Genomic DNA, 25,872 nt, shown 5'->3' on the forward strand with positions numbered 1-25,872 from the left:
TCCAAGTTTTAGATCTGAGTCTTGTATGATTAAAATCTTAATCTCATTTCTTTTTAGAATAATAGGTCTGAAACCCAGTCTGGACCTGGCACTTCAGGGAGACTTGTAGCCATGTAGCCAGTTGCCTAGTTTTATAAAAAGTCAGGTTAGTAGCTTCCAGCAGACATTGTTTTGAAAATGGTGGCATCCAAGCCTGACACGACTCAGAAAACTCAAGGGTTTAGCAACACGAGGTCTAATTTGAAAGTACACTCATAGCATCACCTAGTTATTTCCCAGGATTATCTGAACCATAGCTATTCTATTTTGACTTTTAATTGTAAACTTTTCCTTAATAGCCAAAGCAGATTTCACTGTTAATGACGTCAGTTTCTCTAGGTATGAGAAGATGCAAGAATTGGGACTCATAAAATCTTTTCCTGAAAAGATCTAACTATCTGAAGGCCTGTTCTGCCAGTTTTTCCCAGAGCACAGAGTGCCTCATTTCTGATTTTCACCCTGAACTCCTTTTTCAGAGGCGTTGAAAGTCAGCAGTTGCAGCGGCCATGGTTTAATCTTTGTAGATGCAGATGGCGAGTGTCAGTCTTCAGTTGGCAGAGCCCTTTTTGCTCATAAACTTGACCATGGTTATGAGGGGGGCAGTTCATGACCATTTTATCCCATGGTGCTGAGAGTGTCCATTCTCAGGTAAACAGGCCACTCAATGTGCTGTTACTCGACTAGGCCATAAAACAGTATCTAAAATTCTCTGGACCACCTGTCTTACTAGCTTTTTGGTCCAGGAGAATATTCCCTCTTGTTGCTTCTTGCCATATCTAGAGTTACACTGTTACCGTCATTGATCTCATACGGGACTATATATTATTCTATTAGAGGCCTCACACACATACAGTGTAAGAAACAGCAATTTTGTAAAACAGGTGAAATACAAATAACATAGCCAGCAGTATTAGTAAAGTCACAAGTAAGACTTATGTTAAGAACTTCCATTAGATGTAGCCCAGTATATCTTCAGGTCATCTGACTTAGTCTGCCCTGTAGAATCTTTATCTTCCAGGGAAATTATATATTGGCACCATCTATAAGGAACATAGCCCAGTTTTCTAGTGTCACTAGACTGATTATCTTTAGTTTGATTTAATTTTTTAAGTAAATTTTTTCAGGGCCAACCAGTTAGAGTCTGGTAATAGAGAAATTTACCAAGGTAACCCAGAACTAGACACAGGTTATTAGCCACAAACCCAACAGTAAACTAGCATAGGATCAGGCCTATGATAGAAAAGCATTTGACTTATATGCAAAGGTCTAAGAAGTCAAGAAAACATAAATGATCATATGAATCAGGTCCCGCATCTTGGGGAAGCTGTCTACCTCTGATGTCGTCATCTTCTCATCCTGGTGTAGCGTAGTTTCTCCTGATAAAAAAAGTCCTTCCATCCATGTTGGAGACGACAGTCCCTTAAATTATGTCTTTTCCAGTCCTGGTTGCAGGTCATGAGGCATCTGATCTTCATCCAAAGATAGATTACTGAGATAAGCTTCAGAAACAAACTTAGGGTGTTCTTCAAGAATTTAATTAAAATTTTACATTAACATTACATAACAGTAAAGAACTATCTAAAACATGAGTCTTACTAGATGCAGACCTCCATTAACAAACTGGTATTTAACATTTTGAAATATTTTTTCCTTAAAGTTACCCATATTTTTATTAAATAAAACCAAATTAAGGCTAGTTTGTTTGTAAAATAGGTCTGTTCTCACTAATTTTGGTCTGATGATTTCTATAACCATAATTGATTATAGGCTTTTTATTTTGCTGAAACATTTATAGAGTCTCAGATTGAACTTTTAAAATAAAACAGGGCTGGGAAACTCACACCAAAGGCTTATCACAGATTTTGCATAACAAATCTAGGTGAATTTTTCCCTTTTAAGGTCTCAAAAATTTCTTGAGATTTTTGTATCCATTAGAAAACCTTCCTAACTCATTTGATAAACTTACTGGAAACCTAAGAACTTCTAATTTTTGGAGGAGTCAGATTGAAAATATAATTGTTTTGTTTATAACGTTTAATTTTACCAAAGTATTGTCATAATTAGTTTGAGAGGAAGATTGCCGCTACTCCCTGAAAACATAAGATTCAACCCCATAATTTTTTCAGATAGAAACCATAAAAGTTATAAGCATATTCACTGGTTCATTTAGTCCTTTTGCTAACTTTTGTGAAGTCATCAGGTTTTTTATTAAAATACCAGGACATATCAGAATGTTAAAAACTCCATATAATTTTTAGGATATCTGTATTAGTAACTTTACCCTACATTATAATATGAGCAGATTTAGTACTCATTTGATAATCTTTTTTTAATGTAATTTAACCAACCAAATAAACACAGTTTAATATCTCTTTGGGATGCTTCAGGGGCCCTCTGAAGCACCCCAAAGTTAGCTAGAAGCCAAAAGTGCTTCATAGAATGATTTAGGAAATTTTGTCAACAAATATCAGAAAGGTTTTGAGCGCTCAGTCAGATGGGACTATAGGTCACTGTGAAACAATAGCTATTCACTCAGCCAAAGTAACAATATGGGATTTCAGAGGCGAATACAGAACAGACCATTTAAGAAGCAAATGAACTTAAATCTATTGTCAAATGCAGTTCAACATCTGAAGAAAGTGTGTCCTTTTAACAGAGAGAAAAGCCAAATTCAAGTTTTTGCACCAGCTTATTTTTAGTCTTTAACAGTCCCCAATTTTTTAGCTTCTTTGTAAGAGGAAACTAATGTTTAGTAATAAATGTTTCAAAATTTTACTCTATTTGGAAATGAGCTAGCTAGTCAGTGAACTTCCATCACTTAGTTTAGCACAACCCAATTCAAGTTACCCCAATTTGGACAGACTATTTCAGACAGACATTCCTAAAGCATAATTATTCTTAATAGAGTTTATCTAAATGCTCATATCTCATTTACATTTTTTAGAAGTTTTTCTTACTTGAGGTAATTTTCTTGTTGACAAACTTGTAACATATAATACTTAACTCATATTAAACCTAGGTACAATGAAAATATTTTACTTAACGTTAAGTACTCTAAGACATGTCTATATTAAATAGGTCAACAAACAAACATTAATATCAGGTATTTTAACACTGAATATTTCCAAGTTCACATAAACCTGGAATTTATTGTTTAATTTAGAATTACTTGATTTGTAAGCGCTTACCTTTTTTTAAGCCAAATAAATAGAGATCATATACAAAAATATTACCAAGACATATTTAGACAGACACTGTGTAAGATCTAGCTTTAAGTCCTTTTTTTTTTTTTTCAGTGTCAGGAGTTAGAGATGGTCTAGATAAGTGTTCCTGAGAGCCCTGGTCTCAAGGCACAGGGAAAGAAAATCAAGTTTTAACAAAATGGCGGCAGGTCTAAACCAAATGGTTGCCAGACGAAGTAAAATTTCCTTTTCCAGGGGATCTTCTCGACCCGGGGATCGAACTCAGGTCTCCCATATTGCAGGCAGACGCTTTAACCTCTCTACCAGAGAAGCCATTAAATACAAAAATACAGTCTCTCAGAAAACCTCTTATAGAGACACAGAACTTCAGATCCAAGTACTAACATCAAAGATTTCAAGGAAGGAAAGGAAGCCAGGTTAAAGAAGAAGGGAGAGGAGGCAGGAGAGGGGGGGCAAAAGGGGTGGCCTTACAGACATCTCCTGCCACCTACAGATACCCAGGCCTTACGGGACTTTTCCCTGGGCCTCCAGAGAAGGGAGGACTGGAACTCGGCCCTACCAGAAATCAGAACCAGAATTCGAGTTCTTTTCCAAGAGGAGGTGATCAGTCTCCAATCCTCAGCTCAGGCTGAGGGCCCTTTGACCAGATTCCTGCGTCCAGGACTGGGGGACTAGAAAAACAGGGAAGGATAGGAAGAGTTAAGGAGAGGAGACAGAGAGGGAAGGGGAGAGAGATCAATAAAGTCTCTTGTTCCTTACCCGTCGGGGCACTCTGGCCGGTTGTCCGCGTCAGGAGGAGACCAGGGACAAAAGGGTCCCCAGTTGCGGCCGCTGGGTCTGGTCCATTGGCAGGCAAGCTGGCCCCTGAGTACCCCGAGTGGTCAGGATGTCAGTCTCGGCGAAGAAGAGTCCCCGCCAGAGTCGCCATTTGTTGCAGGAAGAGGCACCCCTTCCAGGGCCCAAAACTGGGCTCTTGTCTAACACTCGGAAATGAATTGTCCGAGGAGACACATGTGCTGACAAAGGGAACTTGGTCAGGGTGTCTGATCCGTGGTCAGAACCCGGTGTAAAGTTCCCAAGTCAGAGGTGCCTTTTGAGGGCCAGCCTACATGGAAGGTCGGCCATTCTGTGCTGCAAAAAGTGATTAATTTATTCCTTTTAATTTCTACACTGAGGTCATGAGCGCGCATCTTGACCTCCTTAAAATTATCAGTAACCAAGGATAGAGGTGTGGGGCTAGAATGGTGTTGCCCCATCGTCCCTGGATCAGTCAGATGTTGGTAAATTAACACAGACAATACGAACAGCCACACAAAGAGAGACAGGAGAAATACACCTCCGGGAATCCGGAGGTAAAACCGAAAGACGACGGCCTCTGGCCGTTCAGCGGGAGCGACCCACTATCGTCTACAGAGAACAGGGGCACTCCGTCCCCCCACGCCGGGGTCGGGGATGTCTCCCAATGACCCCCACCGGTGACTCTCCGGTGCGTCCGCCTGAGTCATATACCAGTCTCAGATACCAGGCCCTACCAGGAGTGAAAAGAAAGACAGAAAAAAGCTTACCGGCTGCAGATGACTCTCCGGATCGGTCTTCCCGTGGAGCCAGTGGGAGATCCCGGACGAGCCCCCAAATGTTATGCCCAAGTCTCGAAATCTCCCAATGACCACCAGGGAGCTGATATCTGATGCAAAAGCAAGAGAGTTTTTATTACCAAGCTTGAGCTGGGGCTCCCACCGATACCGACGCAGCAGCTATAGGGAGGAGCCCTGAGCTCTGGGTTACATTGCTTATATAGGGTATTATCGCGCGAAAAATTCAAAAAACGGGAGTCTCCGGGTCTGATTGGTCACCTTCTGGTGAAGGGTTAGGTGTTGAGTTCTGATTGGTTCTCCTTTCCCGGGCTTGACTCGAATTTCCCGGGATGGCCAAGGGTTCTGATTGGTTCACAGGTGGTGGGGTGAGGTCGGGATTTCCAAAGGCTCTTTTCCTGGAACCTTACAAAATGGAGTAGCTTTGATTCTTCAAGCCTTCTTTATGTCCAACTCTCACATCCATATATGACTGCTGAAAAAACCTTAGCTTTGACTATACAGACCTTTGTTGGCAAAGTGATATTTCTGCTTTTTTAATACACTGTTTAGGTTTGTCATAGCTTTTCTTTCAAGGAGTAAGTGTCTTCTAATTTTATGGCTGCTATCACCATCTGCAGTGATTTTTGGAGCCCATGAAAATAAAATCTGTCATGGTTTCCACTTTTATTATTTCTATTTGCCATGAAGTGATGGGACCGGATGCCAGGATCTTAGTTTTTTGAATGTTAAGTTTAAAGTCAGCTTTTGTACTCTCCTCTTTCACCCTCATCAAGAGGCTCTTTACTTCCTTTTTGCTTTCTGCTATTAGAGAGGTATCATCTGCATATCTGAGATTGTTGATACTTCTCCCAGCAGTCTTGATTCCAGCATGTGATTTATCTAGCCCGGCATTTCATACGATGTACTCTGCATATGAGTTAAATAAGCAGGGTGACAGTATACAGCCTTGGTGTATTCCTTTCCCCAGTTTTGAACCAGTCTGTTGTTCCATGTCTGGTTCTAACTGTTGCTTCCTGACCTGCATACAGATTTCTCAGGAGGCAGGTAAGGTGATCTGATAGTCCCATCTCTTTAAGAATTTTCCGCAGTTTGTTGTGAGCCCTTCCTGATACCATGTATAAAAATAACTCAAAGTAAAGATCTAAACATAAGAACATGAAACTCTTAGAAGAAAACATAGGTGTAAATTTTGTGACCTTGAAATAGGCAGTGATTTCTTAGATATGACATCAAAGAGGACTTCATTAGCATTAAAGATAGGACTCTAATCAGCATTAAAAACCAGCATAAGACTTCATCAGCATTAAAAACCCATGTACATCAAAGGAGGCTTTCTAGAGAGTTGAGTAAACAATTCCCAGAATGAGAGTTGAGTAAACAGTGCACAGAATGATATGCGAATCATGTGTGGTAGTTGACTTGTTTCCAGGATATGTAAAGAACACTTCAAACTTAACTAACAACAAGTTCAATTTAAAACTGGGCAAAGGATTTGAATAGACATTTCTCCAAATATGGTATACAAGTGGCTAATAAGAAACAAAACGAGAAAATAGATACTCAGTAGCATTAATCATCAGAGAAATGCAAGTCAAATCCATAATGAGATACCACTTCATACCTACTAGAGTGGCTGTACTCAAAAAAGCAGATAATAATAAGTGTTGTTAAGGATGTGGAGAAACGGGAACTCTTATATGCTGTTGTGAGAATTAAAATGATGCAACTGTATTGGAAAATTGATTAACAGTTCCTCAAAAAGTTAAAAAATAGAGTTACCATTTGAGCCAGTAATTCTGCTCTTAGGTATATACCTGAAAGAATTAAAAATATGTTAACTCACAAACTTCATTTATATACATGTATAAATATATATATGAAGGTTCATAGCATTCTTCATAATAGCCAAGAAATGGAAATAACCCAGATGTCCATTTAGAAAGTGTGGTTTCCCTATACAGTGGAATATTCACGCATGCAAAGAAGTGAAATTTTGACTCTTGCTATATACAGCATGGATTAACATGGGAAACATGATGCTAAGTGAAAGAAGCTAGTCTTAAAGGATCGTATTATATGATTCCATTTATATGAAATGTTCAGAATGGGCAAATTCATAGAGAAAGTGAACTAGGTCTGAGGACTGGGGAGGGGTTGTGTGAGATTGCTGATGGTTCCAGGATTCTTTTATAGGGTGATGAGTGTTCTGGAGTTACAAAGCGGTGATACTTACGCGACTTGTGAATAGGCTAGTAACCCCTGAGGTGTATGGGCCTCACAGGTGGTCTGTGGTTAAAAATCTGCCTGCCAGTGAGTTCAATCCCTGGGTTGGGAAGATCCCCTGAAGAAGGAAATGGCATCCCACTCCAGTATTCTCGCATGGAAAGTCCCGTGGATAGAGGAGCCGAGTGGGCTACAGTCCATGACACAATTTAGCGACTAAAACAACAAAGCAACAGTTACAGACTTTAAAACAGTGAATTTTATGATATGTGAGTTACATCTCCAAAGACTAAACAACGGACAGAATGAGAGGTTCATATGCAAGGCATGTGTGGAAATACAAAACCTCAAGGACCCCTAAAATGGCCGTTTCCAGGTACTGGTGTTTGCATAGTGAACGTAAGCAACTCCAAAGGAAAAAAATCCTTTAATGGTGTCCAGTTTCTCGCTTTGAACAAATTTGAAGGATTTTTCAATTTCAGTATTAAAAAATAATCAATTTATTATCTTCTAAGTCATTAAAGATATTTTTGGTGGTAAATCACAATAATCACAAAAATTTTCGATAAATAACTCAAGGCATTTTTTACATTGTGCGACTCTAAAAATTGTGTGACTCTACTGGTAAAATTTCTTCCGTCCCATTCACCGGTCACTGTGAAGAGAGTTTTGCAGTGCCTTTTTTTAGTTTGTTCCTTTGGTTTTGGTTGTGCTGGGTCTTCGTTGCTGTGCAAGGGCTTCTCACTGCAGTGGCTTGTGGGGCGGCAGAGCGCAGGCTCCAGGCCCGCTGGCCTCTGGTTGCTGCCTCATCAGCTGTAGCTGGTGGACCCCAGAGCCTGGACTCAGACGTTGTGCCCCATGGGCTTCGTTGCTCTGCGGCACATGCAGTCTTCCCAGACCAGGGGTCAGCCTTGTGCCCTCTGCACTGGCAGGCGGTTCCTGCTCCGTGTGCCGCCAGGAAAGCCCTCTCAGTGCCTTCTTACAGTAGGGACGCGCTGGACCATCTCATTCTATCAGTAACATATCAAACAGATGAATAATGGGAAAAAAAGCCCAATCCAGCCTGCTTACAGATACATTTCCAGTAAAATTGTTACTTTTAATGTTGTTCAGTTGAGTTCAGTCGCTCAGTCGTGTCTGACTCTTTGTGACCCCATGAATCACAGCACGCCAGGCCTCCCTGTCCATCACCAACTCCCGGAGTTCACTCAGACTCACGTCCATCGAGTCCGTGATGCCATCCAGCCATCTCATCCTCGGTCGTCCCCTTCTCCTTCTGCCCCCAATCCCTCCCAGCATCAGAGTCTTTTCCAATGAGTCAACTCTTCGCATGAGGTGGCCAGAGTACTGGAGCTTCAGCTTTAGCATCATTCCTTCCAAAGAAATCTCAGGGTTGATCTCCTTCAGAATGGACTGGTTGGATCTCCTTGCAGTCCAAGGGACTCTCAAGAGTCTTCTCCAACACCACAGTTCAAAAGCATCAATTCTTTGGGGCTCAGCCTTCTTCACAGTCCAACTCTCACATCCATCCATGACCACAGGAAAAACCATAGCCTTGACTAGCCTAGCCCGGCAGAGAGCCGCAGACAAGCCCCAGAGGCGGGCCGACATCCAAGCCGTCCAATCAGGAGCCGACACGGAACCCTTGGACACCAATCACCGCTGAGCCCGCGTTTTCTTCCTTATATGGGAGCCGGCCCGGGCTATAAAACCCTTCCCCACCCCTCATACCTCGCAGACTCCCTTTACTTCGCAGATCCCCTTCGCTTCCTTGCTCACCCGCCCCCCCAGGAGTTCTCCCCGAGAGCCACCGACCAATAAAAGGCCCTGATCAATGGTCCATAGGGGTGGCTCTTTCTTCCTGCGGCTTTCTTACATAAGCGTCTTTTAATTTCATGGCTGCAGTCAACATCTGCAGTCATTTTGGAGCCCAAAAAATAAAGTCTGACACTGTTTCCGCTGTTTCCCCATCTATTTCCCATGAAGTGATGGGACCGGATACCATGATCTTCGTTTTCTGAATGTTGAGCTTTAAGCCAACTTTTTCACTCTCCTCGTTTACTGTCATCAAGAGGCTCTTTAGCTCCTCTTCACTTTCTGCCATAAGGGTGGTGTCATCTGCATATCTGAGGTTATTGATATTTCTCCTGGTCGTGTCCAGCTCTTTGTGACCCCATGAATCGCAGCACGCCAGGCCTCCCTGTCCATCACCAACTCCTGGAGTTCACTCAGACTCACGTCCATCGAGTCGGTGATGTTAGTCATTATCAGATCTGTAATGTTTGTTATTTAAATCACTTATATATGTTAATAGTAATGGTAATTGAATCCCAAATAATTATTTAAACTCTTAGGGAATTACTGATTGAACAGAACAAACTGCACATATGATGAGTGATTAATAAGACTTTCAAACATAAAAATTATTACATGCAGGGCTAACGAAATGAGATGATATGAGTTCAAGGAGGGAAAACAAGGTTGTGAAATTTTTATTTTCAAATGGATCATGGTTGGATGTCAGATCACAGTGGTGTTTGGATTCTACTGAACAGACTTAAGAGAGGTGTTACAGATATATGTAGAATGTAGTATTTAAAATGTGCCAGAAATCATATTCTTCACAGCCATCTGACTTGTGAAAGATTTTAGATGTCCACTTTAAAATGTATGAGGGGTCAGGTAAGTCCCCTTCTTGGTTCGTAAACGGCCATCTTTTCTCTGAATCGTCTTGTGGCAGGAGGATCAAGGGAATGCTCTGGATTTCCTCATGAGGATTCTGATTCCATTCATGAGGGCTCCACCTTTACAATCTAAGTCCTTCCCAAAGACTCTGCTTCCAGATGTCAACACACTGGGCATTAGAATTTAACATGTAAATTCTGGAGGGATGTGAACATACAGTCTGTATGTCAGTTATACAGTAGAATTTTAGTTTTCTGTTGCTGCTGTAATAAATTACCACAAACTTACTGTTTTAAACAGCGAATATTGATTATCTTATACTTGTGTAAGTCATAAGTCCAACCCAGGTGTCACCAGACTAAAATCAAGCTGTCTGAGGGGCTGCATTCTTCTGGAGGCTCTAGAGGAGAATCCTGTTCTTTGCTTTGTTCAGCTTCTATAGGCCAATCACAATCCTTGGCTTGGACCCTCCTCCTCCATCATCATCAAAGCCAGTAAGGGCTCATCCCTCTGACCCTCTGTCTTCTCTTTCTCTCTCTGGCTACAGCTGGGAAAGACTGCTTTTAGGGACTCATTTGATTAGATTGAGCCTGAAAGAATAATTTCCCCATCTCAAGCTTTGTATTCTTAATCACATCTGCAAAGTCCCTTTTGTCATGCAAGGTAGTATTTTGTGTTCCAAGGATTAAACTGTTGATGTGTTTCAGGACCATTATTCTGCTGTCACAGTTGGTTAGATACATAACTTTAATTTTATCTATTTATTTTGATAAATGTGAGGACTGCAATAGTGGTTAAGTGGTAAGACTTTGGACTCCTACCGTGTATTAACATTGTGATGTTAGGCAAATTATTTGCCTTTGAACCTGGAAAAAGGGGGATAATAGTGTGTACTAAAATATATTGAAATACAAATAATAGTTTAAGGCTACAGACTAGAGTCAAGAGACTTTTACCTATTTTTTTTGACTGTCTCAACTAAGCAAATTTGTGACCTCCTAACTCAAAACATTGTTGTGAGGCTCAAGTAACTCATGAATATAGAATTGCTATGAGATGTATAAAAAATACAAAATTTTGCTGGTATTAATTTTGGAATGCTTAATTTTTGTTTGGTCAGTGCTGGGAGTGTTTAATATGTTCTTTGATCCCTGTATAGCAAATTTTTTTAGTGTTCTTTCCCATATTTTCAGAGTTAACTTGTCTCCTTTTTATTAAGTAATGATAAATGAAAAGATACATGAGAATTAAAAGCACATTAACTTGCATGACTTCTTTTAGTCACTGAGACTTAAAACTCAAATTTATCTAGGTTATTTGAATTAATTTTAAATTATTTTCTCTTTAAAACTTAGGAGTTAATTACTATCTCTGTTACAGAAGCAAAATAAATGCTTATATTAGTAAAACTAATTGTTCTTAAAATCTGAGCTACATTCCTTAATCTTGGATGTGAGTGTATTAGTCAATCTGACTCCACCAGGCTCCTGTGTCCATGTGGTTTCCCAGGCAAGAACGTCGGAGTGGGTAGCCATTCCTTTCTTTCTCCAGGGCATCTTCCCAACCCAGGGATCAAACTCGGGTCTTCTGCATTGCGGGTGGATTCTTTATCATATGAGCCACCAGGGAATCCTGGGGAAGTAGACGTTCAAATCATAGAAATGAAGTCTTCATTTATAATTGGGTTATCTATGTACAATGTTTGATATAAAAATATCACTGTATATTAGGCAAAAATCATTTTTTAAAAGTGATTTGATTTCTTAATTTTTTCCCTTACATTGTAATAGTGAATAGATGTTTTCCCCCTAAGTAGCACAAAGATGCCATTTTGAGAGGTTAAATTACTTTCTAAATGTTGCTGTGAAGGAGGAGAGAAGGAAGAGAGATCAGGTTACACATTCCTTGTTGCAGAGCCTTCCACTGCACTTCCAGTTTGGAGCCACAGCGGCAAGGTTAGAAGATGCATCTGCCACGATATTTTCAACCCTACCCCCACTTAGGGAGCCAGAGACTTAGACATTTTCCCTGGCAGGGCCCCCAAAGAGAACCATTTTAACTTAAATGTTTGTAGAAATTGCTACTTGACTTTTTTCTTTTAAAGCCTTTTATATAGTTTAGCTTTCAGGTTTGCCTGAAAATTACTCATTTGTATATTCAAACATATTAAAAATGGTATTTTTCTGATAGGCCTGCAAGTTATATTTTAATATTGATTGAAGTTAAACAGAAATTTAACTCAAATTAATATGTAGTCGAATTTAGAAAGTATTTTACATTTTATTTTGAGAGAGGGAAAAAAAAAGCTTTCCTGGCATAAAATGGCATGAATTGAACTGATCTTGTGTTTTACAAATATGGTGGGAAGAAGTTATTTTATTTTCTTGCTGCTCTTAGATAAATGAAGACTAAAAATATTTTTCACATTAAAAAATCTCATAAAATCCCCAGTGTCATAGTCTGAATGCTGATTTAACGGTTTTATGTTGTAATGTTTCCGGTTCTGAGCTTTAGTTAGTATATGTATATACTTCTTTTAACCTTTAAGGAATCATTTTTAAAAATTGGTTATTAAAATTTATATATAGTATATATCATAAATGCATGTTTATATATAACTGGTTCCATTTCTGAAGGTTTAAGAAACAAGCACTATTTGTAAACTACTTATGCCTCTGTTAAACAGTATCAGTCCGTTAAATGTTGTTTTTTCCTTATCTAGGTCATTTTAAGTATTAATCATCAATCTGCTTAGTACTCATCAGAAAAAGTCGCTATTACTAGCAGTCAGATTATCTCATAGAAATACAGTGTCATTTATATCAGTCTTTTTAGTATTTGGGGAGTAGGTGTTGTATTTTCTAAACAAGACTTACTGTCCCCTCACACTTTCTCCAGAAAAGGAAAGACATAGCTGGGTAAAACTTTGTGACTGGGCATTGGGGGTTACCCTGCTGTGCCCTGCTGATACAGGTTTTGCTCTTGCTAGCTCGTGATTCCAGCTCTAGTTTGTTTACGTGTTTTTGCTCAACGATGAGATGTCAGGTTGGCTCGAGACTCCGTGGCCCTCACTCTCTCGTCTTACCTTTGCCTCTCTGTTAATCCCCTCCCTTTCTCTTCATAGCTAATAAATCTAATAAATCTAATTAATCCAAGCCTTCTTGGTAGGCTCAGCCTAAATCTTACCTTTTCTGTGAAGGTTAATTTCATCTGGGCTCTTGATCATGTCTTGCTTTTCTGTGGTTCTGTAGGGCTTTGGGCTTTCCAAGGTGGCTGAGTGGTAAAGAATCCGCCTGCCAGTGCAAGAGTCAGTCGCAAGAGATGTGAGTTCGATCTATGGGTCAGCAAGATCCCCTGTAGAACGACATGGCAACCTGTTCCAGTATTCTTGCCTGGGAAATCCCATGGTCAGGCTATAGTCCATAAAATCACAGTCCGATACAGGTTAGCAACAATATAAAGCTTTTAATGCCGATTTATACTATTATGTTTCTTCCTAAAGCATTTGTTCTCTGTCTCGGATTTAAAATAATTACACTGGCTACCACTTGTATTTCTACTGTATGCTGTGCCATTAGTGTTAATCTCAAAATCAGCCTGGTAAGCATGGCCTGCTTACATGAGGAAAGTGAGCAGTTTGCCGGTGCTGCAAGCTCGTTGCTGGTCACTTCGTGTGTCTGACTCTGCGGCCCCATGGACTGCAGTGCGCCAGGCTTCCCTGTCCTTCAGTATCTCCTGGAGTTTGCTCAGATCCACGTCCATTCAGTCAGTGGTGCCATCTAACCATCTCATCCTCTGTCACTCCCTTCTCCTCCTGCCCTCAGTCTTTCCCAGCATCAAGGTCTGTTCAGTGAGTCGGCTCTTCCCATCAGGTAGCCGAGGTATTGGAGCTTCAGCTTCAGCATCAGTCTTTTCAGTGAATATTCAGGGTTGATTTCCTTTAGGATTGAGTGGTTTGATCTTGCAGTCCAAGGGATCCTCAACAGTCTTCTCCTGCACCATAATTAGAAAGCATCAGTTATTTGGCACTCAGCTTTCTTTATGATTTAACTCTCACATCCATACATGGCTACTGGAAAAACCATAATTTTGACTATACAGACATTGTTGGCAAAGTGATCTCTCTCTCTCTCTCTTTTTTTTTTGATATCTCTGTTTTTTAAAACACAGTCTAGGTTTGTCATAGCTTTTCTTCCAAGGAGCAAGTATCTTTTCATTTCATGGCTGCAGTCACTGTCCGCAGTGATTTTGGGGTCCAAGAAAATAAAGTCTGTCACTGTTTCGATTGTTTCCCCATCTCTTTGTCATGAAGTGATGGGCCTGGATGCCATGGTCTTAGTTTTCTGAATGTTGAGTTTTAAGCCAGATTTTTCACTCTCCGCTTTTACTTTCATCAAAATGCTCTTAAGTTGCTCTTTGTTTTCTGCCATTCAGTGGCGTCATCTGCATATCTGAGGCTATTAATATTTCTCCCTGCAATCTTGATTCCTACTTAAACTTCATCCAGCCTGGCATTTCACATGAGATATTCTGAATAGAATTTAAATAAGTAGTGGCAACATACAGCCTCGATGTCCTCCTTCTCAATTTTGAAGCAGTCTGTTGTTGCATGTCCAGTTCAAACTGTTGCTTTTTGACCTGCATACACATTTCTCAGAAGACAGAAAAGGTGGTCTGATATTCCCGTCTCTTTAAGAATCTTCCACAGTTTGTTGTGATCCACACAGTCAAAGGCTTTAGCATAGCCAATGAAGCAGAAGTAGATGCTGGAAGTTGAGTCACGTCTTTTCTCTTTTTGGCTTCTATCACACATACTGGAAACCTTATAGGTACTAGATTCTTAACATGGAGTGACTCGATGACTTATATTTTGGTTCCCTCTTCCTTTTAAAGATGGTTTTTGGAAAGGGCTAGAAAAGCTGAGTCTGTTCAGTTCAGTCCAGTCGCTCAGTCATGTCCGACTCTTTGTGACGCCATGGACTGCAGCACGCCAGGCCTCCCTGTCCATCACCAACTCCCGGAGTTCACCCAAACCCATGTCCATTGAGTTGGTGATGCCATCCTCATCCTCTGTTGTCCCCTTCTCCTCCTGCCCTCAATCTTTTCCAGCATCAGGGTCTTTTGCAATGAGTCAGCTCTTCGCATCAGGTGGCCAAAGTACTGGAGGGAGCTTCAGCTTCAAGATGAGTCCTTCCAGTGAACCCCTAGGACTGATCTCCTTTAGGATGGACTGGTTGGATCTCCTTGCAGTCCAAGGGACTCTCAAGAATCTTCTCTAGCACCACAGTTCAAAAGCATCAATTCTTTGGCACTCAGCTTTCTTTATAGTCCAACTCTCACATCCGTACATGACTACTGTAAAAACTATAACCTTGACAGATGGACCTTTGTTGACAAAGTAATGTCTCTGCTTTTTAATGTGCTGTTTAGGTTGGTGATAACTTTCCTTCCAAGGAGTAAGCATCTTTTAATTTCATGGCTGCAGTCACCATCTGCAGTGATTTTGGAGCCCCCCAAAATAAAAGTCAACCACTGTTTCCACTGTTTCCCCATCTATTTACCATGAAGTGATGGGACTGGATACCATGATCTTCGTTTTCTGAATGTTGAACTTTAAGCCAACTTTTTCACTCTCCTCTTTCACTTTCATCAAGAGGCTTTTTAGTTCTTCTTCACTTTCTGCCATAAAGGTGGTGTCATCTGCGTATCTGAGGTGGTTGACATTTCTCCCAGCAGTCTTGATTCTAGCTTGTGCTTCCTCCAGCCCAGTGTGTCTCATGATGTACTCTGCATATAAGTTAAATAAGCAGATGGTGACTGCAGCCATGAAATTAAAAGACGCTTACTCCTTGGAAGAAAAGTTATGAGCAACTTAGATAGTATATTCAAAAGCAGAGACATTAACTTTGCTGACTAAGGTCCGTCTAGTCAAGGATATGGTTTTTCCTGTGGTCATGAATGGATGTGAGAGTTGGACTGTGAAGAAGGCTGAGCGCCGAAGAATTGATGCTTTGGAACTGTGGTGTTGGAGAAGACTCTTGAGAGTCCCTTGGACTGCAAGGAGATCCAACCAGTCCATTCTGAAGGAGATCAACCCTGGGATTTCTTTGGAAGGAATGCTGCTAAAGCTGAAGCTCCAGTACTTTGGCCACCTCATGCGGAGAGTTGACTTATTGGAAAAGACTCTGATGCTAGGAGGGATTGGGGGCAGGAGGAGAAGGGACAACCGAGGATGAGATGGCTGGATGGCATTATGGACTTGATGGAAGTGAGTCTGAGTGAACTCCGGGAGATGGTGATGGACAGGGAGGCCTGGCGTGCTGCGATTCATGGGGTCGCAAAGAGTTGGACACGACTGAGTGACTGAACTGAACTGAACCAGTTATTTTTATATTTTTGCAAAAACCAAGTAATAGAGAAGTTTGTTATGATACCCATGCTTCAAATATTGATACTGTTTTTATCTCAATAAAAGTAACCTTTTAACCATTTCTTCCACATTATTTGATAAATGTTATTGATTTGGAGTGTTTTTAATGTTTATGAACACATTGATTTTTGTTTATTGAGTTTTAGAGTTAAATCCTGGTAAGGATTTTACTTTTTAAATACTGAGGCTGTTTGTGTATGTTTTGTAGGGAAATGAATGGCTTTAAAAGCATCAAAATAAAGACTTAAACACTAGCATATATGAAATATAAATAAAATTATGTAATAATATCATTTTAATGTCAGCCTTCTGATTGTAATATTTTTGAAGGAGCCACTTCATGTTGTCTTTTTACCCCCCTAATTATATTGAGGTTTCGCCCCAGTAATGTCTTTTTACTTAAAGTTACACACCTGAGTTAAAGCTGTCATAGCACCCTGTTTCAGGTTTCTTTTTTGGCACTTGTCATCATTGTAATTAAATTATAATTTGTATAAACATTTTTTTAAAGATCTGTTTCTGTTTTTAGAAACTGCAAAGCTCGCTGTGAGGAGGGAATGTTGCTTGGCTCCTTGGCTCCTTACGTGGGCCCGGCACAGGGTCTTGTCTATCTCACATGCTTAGTAACAGCTTTGTGGCAGCAGCCAGTGTTCTCTGTTTGAGTCGTCTTTAATTAATGAAAAAAACTTTGGTTTTGTATTTTAGTCTTTTCAGAGGCCCTGGATAGAAACATATTAACCAAAAAACAGAGCTGACTTCAGTTTTACTTGTCTTGAAAATAAGACAAGTATAGCTATTTCAGTGATTGCCAAATCAATGAAACTGAAGAATTATTAGGAGTTGAAATTAAGGTTCAGCTGTTTTTTCAAAGGATATCAACCTTCAGTACTTTTACTTTGCATTTTTATTACTGTGATTTAAGATGGTTGTAGTTATTCTTGATTGATGATACTTGTCAAAAGCAAGCCTGACCAGCTAGTTCTCCTGGATTCTGAGATTCAAAACAAAAACTGAGAGGCTTGTGAGCTGCTGTGAGCTGTCTGTAAAGTGAGATAATATGCTGCACAAGGTTGTTTAGGTTTTAATAAAATATCCAAGTGTGAGTGCGTAGTGATATGCGTGGCACGCGACTGGTGTACTGTAAATGTTAATCATCTTGTAGGTGTAAGAAAATGACCCTTCACAAGAGTAATTGTAAATTTAAAGATGAATTTCTTTTCCATCCCAAACAATATTAAAATGCAAATTTGGTATAATACTGTAAAAAAGATACTTAATGGCAATTAGTGCGATTAAATAAATATTAGCCTTGCTTTGAATCTCTGAATGGGTGTATTACAGGAAAACTTGTGACATCCTTTTTTGGAGGGAAGAATTACCTAAAAACAAGAAAAATGCGAAAAAAAGCAGAACCACTGATTCTTTAACCTTGAAGTTGTAAACTGGTTGTCTGTCAGTTAGATTTGACTTACAGGCATGTTATACTTAGCTTACACTATATTTTTTAAATTAGTTGAAACAAAGGTGGGAGGTTTCACAAAAGTAAAATCCAGCTCTCTGGCTTATTTTTAAAAACTGGAAGATAGGCTGTGTTGGACTTATACATTCCCTAATTGCGACCATCAGTGGAGGTAAGGAGAGGATACTCTTGACTGTCTGTGTTGTCTCCCCAATCCTAAAGTGACAGTGCTTTTTTGATTTTGTTAAAAAGGAAACCTAAAATAGAGCCACTTGTGTTTTAAGAAAAAATAAGAAAGCTTCTAATTCTTTGTGAAAATAAAGAACATTTCTACATGCATCTGTCAAAGGTCACAGCTTAGGACTACTGAAACAATCATCGTGTAAGAACTGTGGTTAATATCTGTGGAAAAGGTGTGTAATGAAACAAACTCAGACTTCAACAGGGACGTTTTTAAAAAATGAGAATAAAATAAAATTAGTGATGCTACTGTGAGAAAAAAGCTTATATATTGTTAAGAGAAATTTCCTCGGCCTAAAATCTCTTATGTATGTTGAGTTAGAGTGTTTAGAGAGCAAAGAAATGAGAATGTTTTAAGCAGCAGTAATTTGGAAATATGAGTTTATATGGAAATAGTGTGTGTTAAAAATAAAAGACTAAGAAATTTACAAGGCAGCTTCTACGAAAACACTAAATTACTTCTGTTGAGGTTGATGTAAGCACAGAGATAAATATCACCTAGTTAGCTCTAGTCATTTTGATATTACTTCCTTGGTGGCTTAGACTTGGAGAATTTTGACTGTTTCTCCTCTCTTTTCTTCAAGTAATCTCTTAGTGCAGGCTTAGGAACAGTCGTCTTCCAGCCTTTGGCCAGGTCGCCACATGCATCCTGGAGCTGTCTGCGTGCTGGATCTTCTCCGCCTTTCCTTCCCTTCCCTTGACTGTTTAACCTGCCTCAGTCATCAGTCTACCTGTTTACCATGAGGAATGTCTCAAAAACCATTTGCAAGTGTCATTGATGGCTTCCACGTGCCAGATTTTTTGTCGTCATCGTCAGCTGCTCAGTGGTATTTGACACAGCTGACTCCTCTGCATGAACTCTTATCTGCTGTAGTAAGAATCTGTTGCCTTTCAAGTCTTGCAGTGAAGTCCAGATGGTGACTGAGGCACGTACTCAGCCAGGGCTGAGAAATGAACTCTTGCTGGTTTAAGCCCTTACATCTAATCCCTTAAGTCATGTTAAATTCAGTATGGTAACTCAGGTATTCTACTTTGTATCTAACACTTTAGGCTAATTTTCGAAAGGACAAAAAAGAGGATTTCAAAAGTAAAAATAACCATGTTAAAGAATATGAACTCCATTATGACTACTTCTTTCCGCCATACTGCAAATGCAGATGTTTGAATGCTGCTGCTGCTGCTGCGAAGTCGTTTCAGTCGTGTCCGACTCTGTGCAACCCCATAGACGGCAGCTCACGAGGCTCCCCCGTCCCTGGGATTCTCCAGGCAAGAGCACTGGAGTGGGTTGCCATTGCCTTCTCCAATGCATGAAAGTGAAAAGTGAAAGGGAAGATACTCAGTCGTGTCTAACTCCTGGCGACCACATGGATTGCAGCCTACCAGGCTCCTCCATCCATGGAATTTTCCAGGCAGGAGTACTGGAGTGGGTTGCCAGTACCTTCTCCAGATGTTTGAATGAGTGTGGTATAAAGGGAAGGGAGGAGAATCTAGGAACTTGACAGTAACTGTCATGTTTAAATAAGCATTTTTTCCCCTGCAGAATGAATATTTGCTTACAACATAAGTTGAGGTGCGAGTGAACACTCATATCCAGCTGGGTCTGAAGGAGAAAAAAAAAGTCCTTGTAGGTATTTATTCCTTCACCTGGAATATTAACTTTGATCAATTTTAAAAACTTAGCAACCATTTTAATAACTTGATGCCAAATTAAGTAAGTAACCCACATTTTAGATATTTTCCATTTTAACTGAAGATAATAAACACAGAAATGTGGGGGAAAAAAGCAGTTAAGTACTTTCTCTTACTCAGATAACCTCCTAACTGTTACAGAAAAAGCCAGTTGTCCAATCACATTAGAAAATTGTTCTCTTTAAAATGAAATCATATGGGTAGAATAACTTCTGATCTTACTGCCCTAGCCATAACTCTTGAAGCATAATAATAATTATAATAGTGTTATAGACGTATTAAGATACCTGCATAAAACAAAAAGTATATACTCAGTGTTATCTTTAATAACAGTTTACACCAGCCATTTTCTGTATGGTTTCTGCTTTTGATGTCAAATTTAGAAATTCCTTCCCCATTGCAATATTTTCAAGTTCTTTCATAGTTTCACATTTTACATCTTACCCTTTCATTTTTCTGGAATTTTGTTGCATGAGGTAAAAGGATCCAATTTAGTTTCCCCCCAAATGGTCAGCAGATTTTTTTCAACACCCTTATCCATTTCAAATGCTACTTTTATTCAGTTCAGTTCAGTTGCTCAGCTGTGTCTGACTCTTGCAGCCCCATGGACGGGAGCATGCCAGGCTTCCTTGTCCATCACCAACTCCCGGAGCTTGCTCAAACTCACGTCCATTGAGTCGGTGATGCCATCCAAACATCTCATCCTCTGTCGTCCCCTTCTCCTGCCTTCAATCTTTCCCTGCGTCAGGGTCTTTTCTAATGAGTCTGCTCTTTGCATCAGGTGGCCAAGTATTGGGGTTTCAGCTTCAGCGGCAGTCCTTGAAATGAATATTCAGGACTGATTTCCTTTAGAATGGACTGGTTGGATCTCCTTGCTGTCCAATGGCCTCTCAAGAATCTTCTCCAACACCTCAGTTCAAAAGAATCAATTCTTCGGCACTTAGCTTTCTTTATAGTCCCAACTCTCACATCCATACATGACTGCTGGAAAAACCAAAGCTTCGACTATATGCACCCGAGGAGCTCCAATGGCTCAATCAGTTAGTGCACAGTACTTGTAAGACCATACGGACCTTTGTTGACAAAGTAACATCCCTCCTTTTTAAGACGCTGCCTACGTTTGTCGTAGCTTTTCTTCCAAGAAGTAAGCATCTTTTAATTTCATGGCTGCAGTTACCATCTGCAGTGATTCTTTTTTTTTGGAGCCCAAGAAAGTAAAGTCTGTCTCTGTTTCCATTGTTTCCCCATTTGTTTGCCAGGAAGTGATGGGACCAGTTGCCATGATCTTTGTTTTTTGAATGTTGAGTTTCAAGCCAGCTTCCTCACTGTCTTCTTTTATATTGATGTAGCTTTCAGTATAATTTAATACTTGGTAAGACAAATCCTTCTTTGTTACTTTTCCAGAAGTTTAGGATACTCTACAGTTTATTTTTCCAAATGTCTTTAGAGTCCTTTCTGTCTGATTCCATTCAAAACCATGTTAACATTTATTGGTAGATTTGGGTAGAATTTATATCTGTACAGTCTGTAGTTTTCTAACTCATAAAATGATACACTCTTTATTAGTCTTATTTATTTTTAGGTGATGTGAAAGATTTTGTAAGCTTTTGTTAATATATGAAAAAGTTGTATATTTAAGCTATTCATATGTTTAACTCTTAGTTTTAATAATTTTACATTAATTCTAATGGGAAATTTTTAAACAGTGTATCTTTAAATAAAGAGAGCTTTGTTAAATGAACTTTACTTGTGGTTTAGATGACATTAAAAGCACTTTTAGGGTAGTGCATTGAGTTTGGCTAGTTTATATCACATGATTTTTTTACAGTGCAGGATAAATGATGATTTCTTCAGTCTTTATTTGGTGAATAGTAGTGAATAATTCAAACATTTGTGTTCTTTAAACATCTTTATTTGGTGAAAGTATAATCTCAGATGTCTGTGAAAATATAGTAGCCTTATGTCCTGTAGGTGGTTTTTGTTTGTTTTACTGTTTAAATTCTTTTGTTTGTTTCTGCTTAGGATAACAGAGAATTATTTTCTCCCAGCTCTGGAGGCTAACCAGCCAAAATGAAGTTGTTACCTGATCCGTGAACCCTCTGAGGGTGCTAAGGAAGGCTCTTTCCTAGGGCTCTTGCCTGACTCCTTGTAGCCTCAAGCATTCACTGGGTTGTAGATGGCCGTCTTCTTGTCTCTCTTCACATGTTTTATATAAAGTTTCCCTCTTTATAAGGACACAAATCATATTGGATTCAGGTCCACTCTAATGACCTCATTTTAAGTGATGACCTCTGTAAAGACAATATCTCCAAACCAGGTTATATTCTGAGGTACTGGAGGTTAGGATTATAACATGTAAACTTAATACGTTTATGTTTTTACTTTTTATTTTGAAATTGCGTCTTACTTAGAAAAGATGCAAATAGCACAGTAAAACTCTTGTATACCATTTACGTAGATTCGTCAAGTTTTCAAATTTTCCCACATTTGCATTGTTCTCTGGTTCTCTGCCTCCTTTTACCTAATCTACATGTACACAATTTATTTTTGATGAACTTGTTGAGAGAGTGAAGTTGTGTATATTTTACCCTTACTATTTTAGTTTCTGTTTTCTAAAAATAGTGATATTCCCATATGTTCACACTTAGGTTATGGAATTCAGGAAATTTTACTTGATACAATACTCGAATCTGTTACACTTGTGTCTGCTACCGCTATCTCAAGTCTTTAATGTTAGACTTTCTCTCCCTTCCCTGTAGTAGAGGATTCGGTCTGGGATCACATATTGTTTTTGTTGTCATGTCTTTTTTAACCTGGAACAGTTCCTTAGTTGTCCTTTGTCTTCCATGACAGTAACATTTTTGAGAATGTAAGCCAGTTATTTTACACAGTATTCCTCGCTTTGGAGTTGCCTTTTTCTCATTATTAGATTTAGGCGATGCGTCTCTGGCCAGAATTCTACATAAATGACAGTGTTTCTTTTCTCAGGCTGCCCCATTCGGAAGCATGGTATATCTGACCTTACTTGTCATCAGTAGTGTTGATTTTAATCACCTGGTCAAGACGTTGTATTTCCCTCTTTACAACAAAGAAACAAACTGTGGGGAGATACTTGAATACCATGCCAGTTTCTTACTTCCCATGAAATTCTCTACTCCCCCTCTAGAGGTAACTGGTCTTTGCTATTTGTAAGTTAAGTCAAGTCGGTCAGTCGTGTCCGACTCTTTGCGACCCCATGGACTGTAGCCCATCAGGCTCCTCCGTCCATGGGATTCTCCAGGCAAGAATACTGGAGTGGGTTGCCATTTCCTTCTCCAGGGGATCTTCCCGACCCAGGGATTGAACCCAAGTCTCCCGTATTAGAGGAGATGCTTTAACCTCTGAGCCACCAGGGAAGCCCTTGCTTTTTATAGTGGTATGGAAATTTTCCAGTTTCATCACTTACTGGACACTAATCATTTTGCATGGCTTCCCTGTGGCTCATCAGTAAAGAATCTGCCTGGAATGCAGGAGACTCGGGTTTGATTCCCGGGTCGGGAAGACCCCCTAGGAGGAAATGGCAACCCATTCCAGTGTTCTTGCCTGGATAGAGGAGCCTGGCAGGCTACAGTGGGGTCACAAAAAAGCCAGACATGACTGAGTGACTAAACGCCAACAGTAGCAATCATCCTGCCTCATTCTGTAGGGCCCCTTACTGCCTTACGTCTGTGTCTGTCCAGCTGTATCAGTATGGACTAATGGACTTTATTCAGTGGGTTATAATCCGGTACAGCTCTTATGTTCTTTTGTTGTCATTTGTATTTAATTTTTTTAATTTAATGGAATTTTAAAGTTAACTGTTCACTTACAGTTAGTAAAAAAAATTGACTATATTTTCAGTGTTGTGCAGTGCATCCTTGAGTTTATCTTACACCCACTAGTTTGTACCTCCCACTCTCCCACCCCTGTGCTGGCCCCCTACCCCAGCTCCACTGGTAACCACTGGTTTGCTCTCTGCATCTGTGAGCCATCTGCTTTTTTTGTCGTACTCACTAGTTTGTTGTATGTCTTTAGATTCCACAAAAAGTGATATCATATAGTATTTGTCTTACTTCATTTCACATAATACCCTCCATGTCATACATGTTGCTACAAATGGCAAAATTTTGTTCTTTTTTATGGCTGAGTAGTATTCCATTGTATATATGTAGCACATCCTCTTTATCCGTCCATCTACAACCTTTATGTGTTTTGAGGTTTGTATCGTTCCAGGTTCTGAAATTGGGAGTCCCTTCATCCTGGCTCTGGTGTATTTTCGATGTGGCCTTATCGTTTCTGTGTGCTCTTCTTTACTTTCTGACATACTAGTGTTCCAGGCTCATGTTGGACCTTCTGTGCCCTTATCTATGTCTCTCAGGAGGCTAGGTTTCTCTAAATGGAGAAACAACATATGGAAACCAAGATACGGGCATTAGTTTTTTTCATTGGTCCTGGGTGACATTCACAAATTCATTTACACTCCAGTTGGATAGGCATAAGCCAAAGTAAGTTTACTGGTATTTCACCAACAAAGCAAAGAAACAAACAACGTCTTCTGTATTCTGTGGGTTAATGCAGATAAATTATTCTCACCGGTCATTTGCATTTTATTTTGTTAGAATTCGACTGAAAAGATGTTGACATTTCTTCAAGGATTGTGTCACTGCATTTTTCTAGTTGCAGACTGTGATGATAAAGCCAAGTGTGCGTCTCCTTCTGAGTGAGTAAAGCGCGCTGTGGCTCCTAGAGCTTCGCCAGCCTTTTCTTAGAGCCCTCTGTCAATCGGCAACAGTGTCCACAGAAACCTACAACTTGCATCCCATCTATTTTTGAAAATGTGTACCTTCATTTTACTTAGTTCAAATTATTCTTAAATGTCCCTTGAGAATTCTTCTTTGACCCATTTCCTATTTAGAAGTGCATTGTTTAAATCTCCAAGTATTTTGAGATTTTTCGAGTATCTTTCTGTTTTCAGTTCTAGGTTAATTCCTTGATAGTCTGAGAAGAGATAATTGTATGATTTCTGTTCTTGTAACTTTGTTAAGGTGTGCCCCAGAATGTGGCCGGCTTTAGTGAATATTCCATGCAAGGGTATGGAACTCTAGGTTTTCTTTTTTTTCCCCTTCTTTTGACGTTTTAAATATCCCATTGCACTCTCTTCTTGGCTGCACGGCTTCTGTGAAGGCCAGTGTGATTCTCACCTTTGCTTGTCTATAGGTAATTGTTTTTTCCTTCTATTTCCTTTCGAGGTTTTTTATGGAACACTCTGTTTTCTGCAGTTTGAAGTGATGTATATAGGTGTAGTTTTGGTCCCTTGCCCTGCTTGGTGCTCATTGACTTCCCGGGTCTGCAGTTTGGTGTCTGACACTAACTTGGAGAAATTGTCGGTCATCGGTGTTTGAGGTGTTCCTGTCCTTTTCTTTCTTCTTCTTCTCCTCCTTCTTATATTCCTTTTACGCATATGTTACACCTTTTATAGTTGTTCCACAGTTCTCTGACGTTCTGTTATTTTGGGTCTGGTTTTTTGGGGAGGGTTGGTTGTTTACGTTTCAGTTCTGGAGATTTTTCCTGACATCATCTGCAAGCTCAGAAGTGCTTTTCTCAGCCACGTCTAGTCTACTGATGAGTTCAACCAAGGCACTTTTCATTTTTGTTAGTGTTTTTGGTTTCTAGTATTTCATTTTGCTTCTCTCTTAGAATTTCTCTCTCCCTGCGTATGTGACGCACCTGTTCCTGCATGTTGCTTACCCTGCCCCTCAGAGCCCGTGGCATATTATTAAGAATAGTTGCTTCAAGTTCCCAGTCTAATGACTCCGTCATCTCTGCCATATGAGCCTGGTTTCTGATGTTTGCTCTGTCTCTTCACTGTTTTTTGCCTTTAGTGTGCCTTGTAGTTTTTTTCTTGCCAAACCACATAGAATATACTGGGTAAAAGGAATTGCTGTAAGTAGGCCTTTAGTATTTGCCAACAAAGGTCTGTATAGTCAAAGTTGTGGTTTTCCCAGTTGTCATGTATGGATGTGAGAGTTGGACCATGAAGAATGGAGAGCGCCAAAGAATTGATGCTTTTGAACTGTGGCGCTGGAGAGGACGCATGAGAGCTCCCTGGACTGCAGGGAGAGCAGACTAGTCAATCCAGCCTGAATATTCACTGGGAGGGCTGATGCTGAAGCTGAAGCTCTAATGCTTTGGCTGCCTGATGCAAGGAGCCAGCTCATTAGAAAAGACCCTGATGCTGGGAAAGATGGAAGGCAAAAGGAGAAGGGAGGACAGAGGATGAGGTGATTCGGT

General features: G+C 39.9%; 1 protein-coding gene across 4 annotated transcripts in view; it reads left to right on the forward strand.

The window, feature by feature from the left end:
- The window catches only part of BMPR1A (bone morphogenetic protein receptor type 1A), a 145,178-nt gene that overhangs the window by 39,720 nt on the left and 79,586 nt on the right, over positions 1–25,872 (forward strand). The window contains exons 1-2 of one of the 4 annotated variants that reach the window (XM_060406337.1): positions 1–24,086; positions 24,201–24,301. The exon at positions 1–24,086 is cut by the window's left edge and continues 23,510 nt beyond it. The exons of 2 other annotated variants lie outside the window; for them this stretch is intronic. The gene's annotated coding sequence lies outside the window, so the exon portion shown is untranslated. Of the gene's footprint in view, positions 24,302–25,872 lie in introns of all 4 variants that reach the window. One more of the 4 variants, XM_060406336.1, reaches the window with a different exon arrangement.

This window comes from Ovis aries, chromosome 25 (genome assembly GCF_016772045.2).
Source record: "Ovis aries strain OAR_USU_Benz2616 breed Rambouillet chromosome 25, ARS-UI_Ramb_v3.0, whole genome shotgun sequence".
Classification (NCBI taxonomy): domain Eukaryota; kingdom Metazoa; phylum Chordata; class Mammalia; order Artiodactyla; family Bovidae; genus Ovis; species Ovis aries.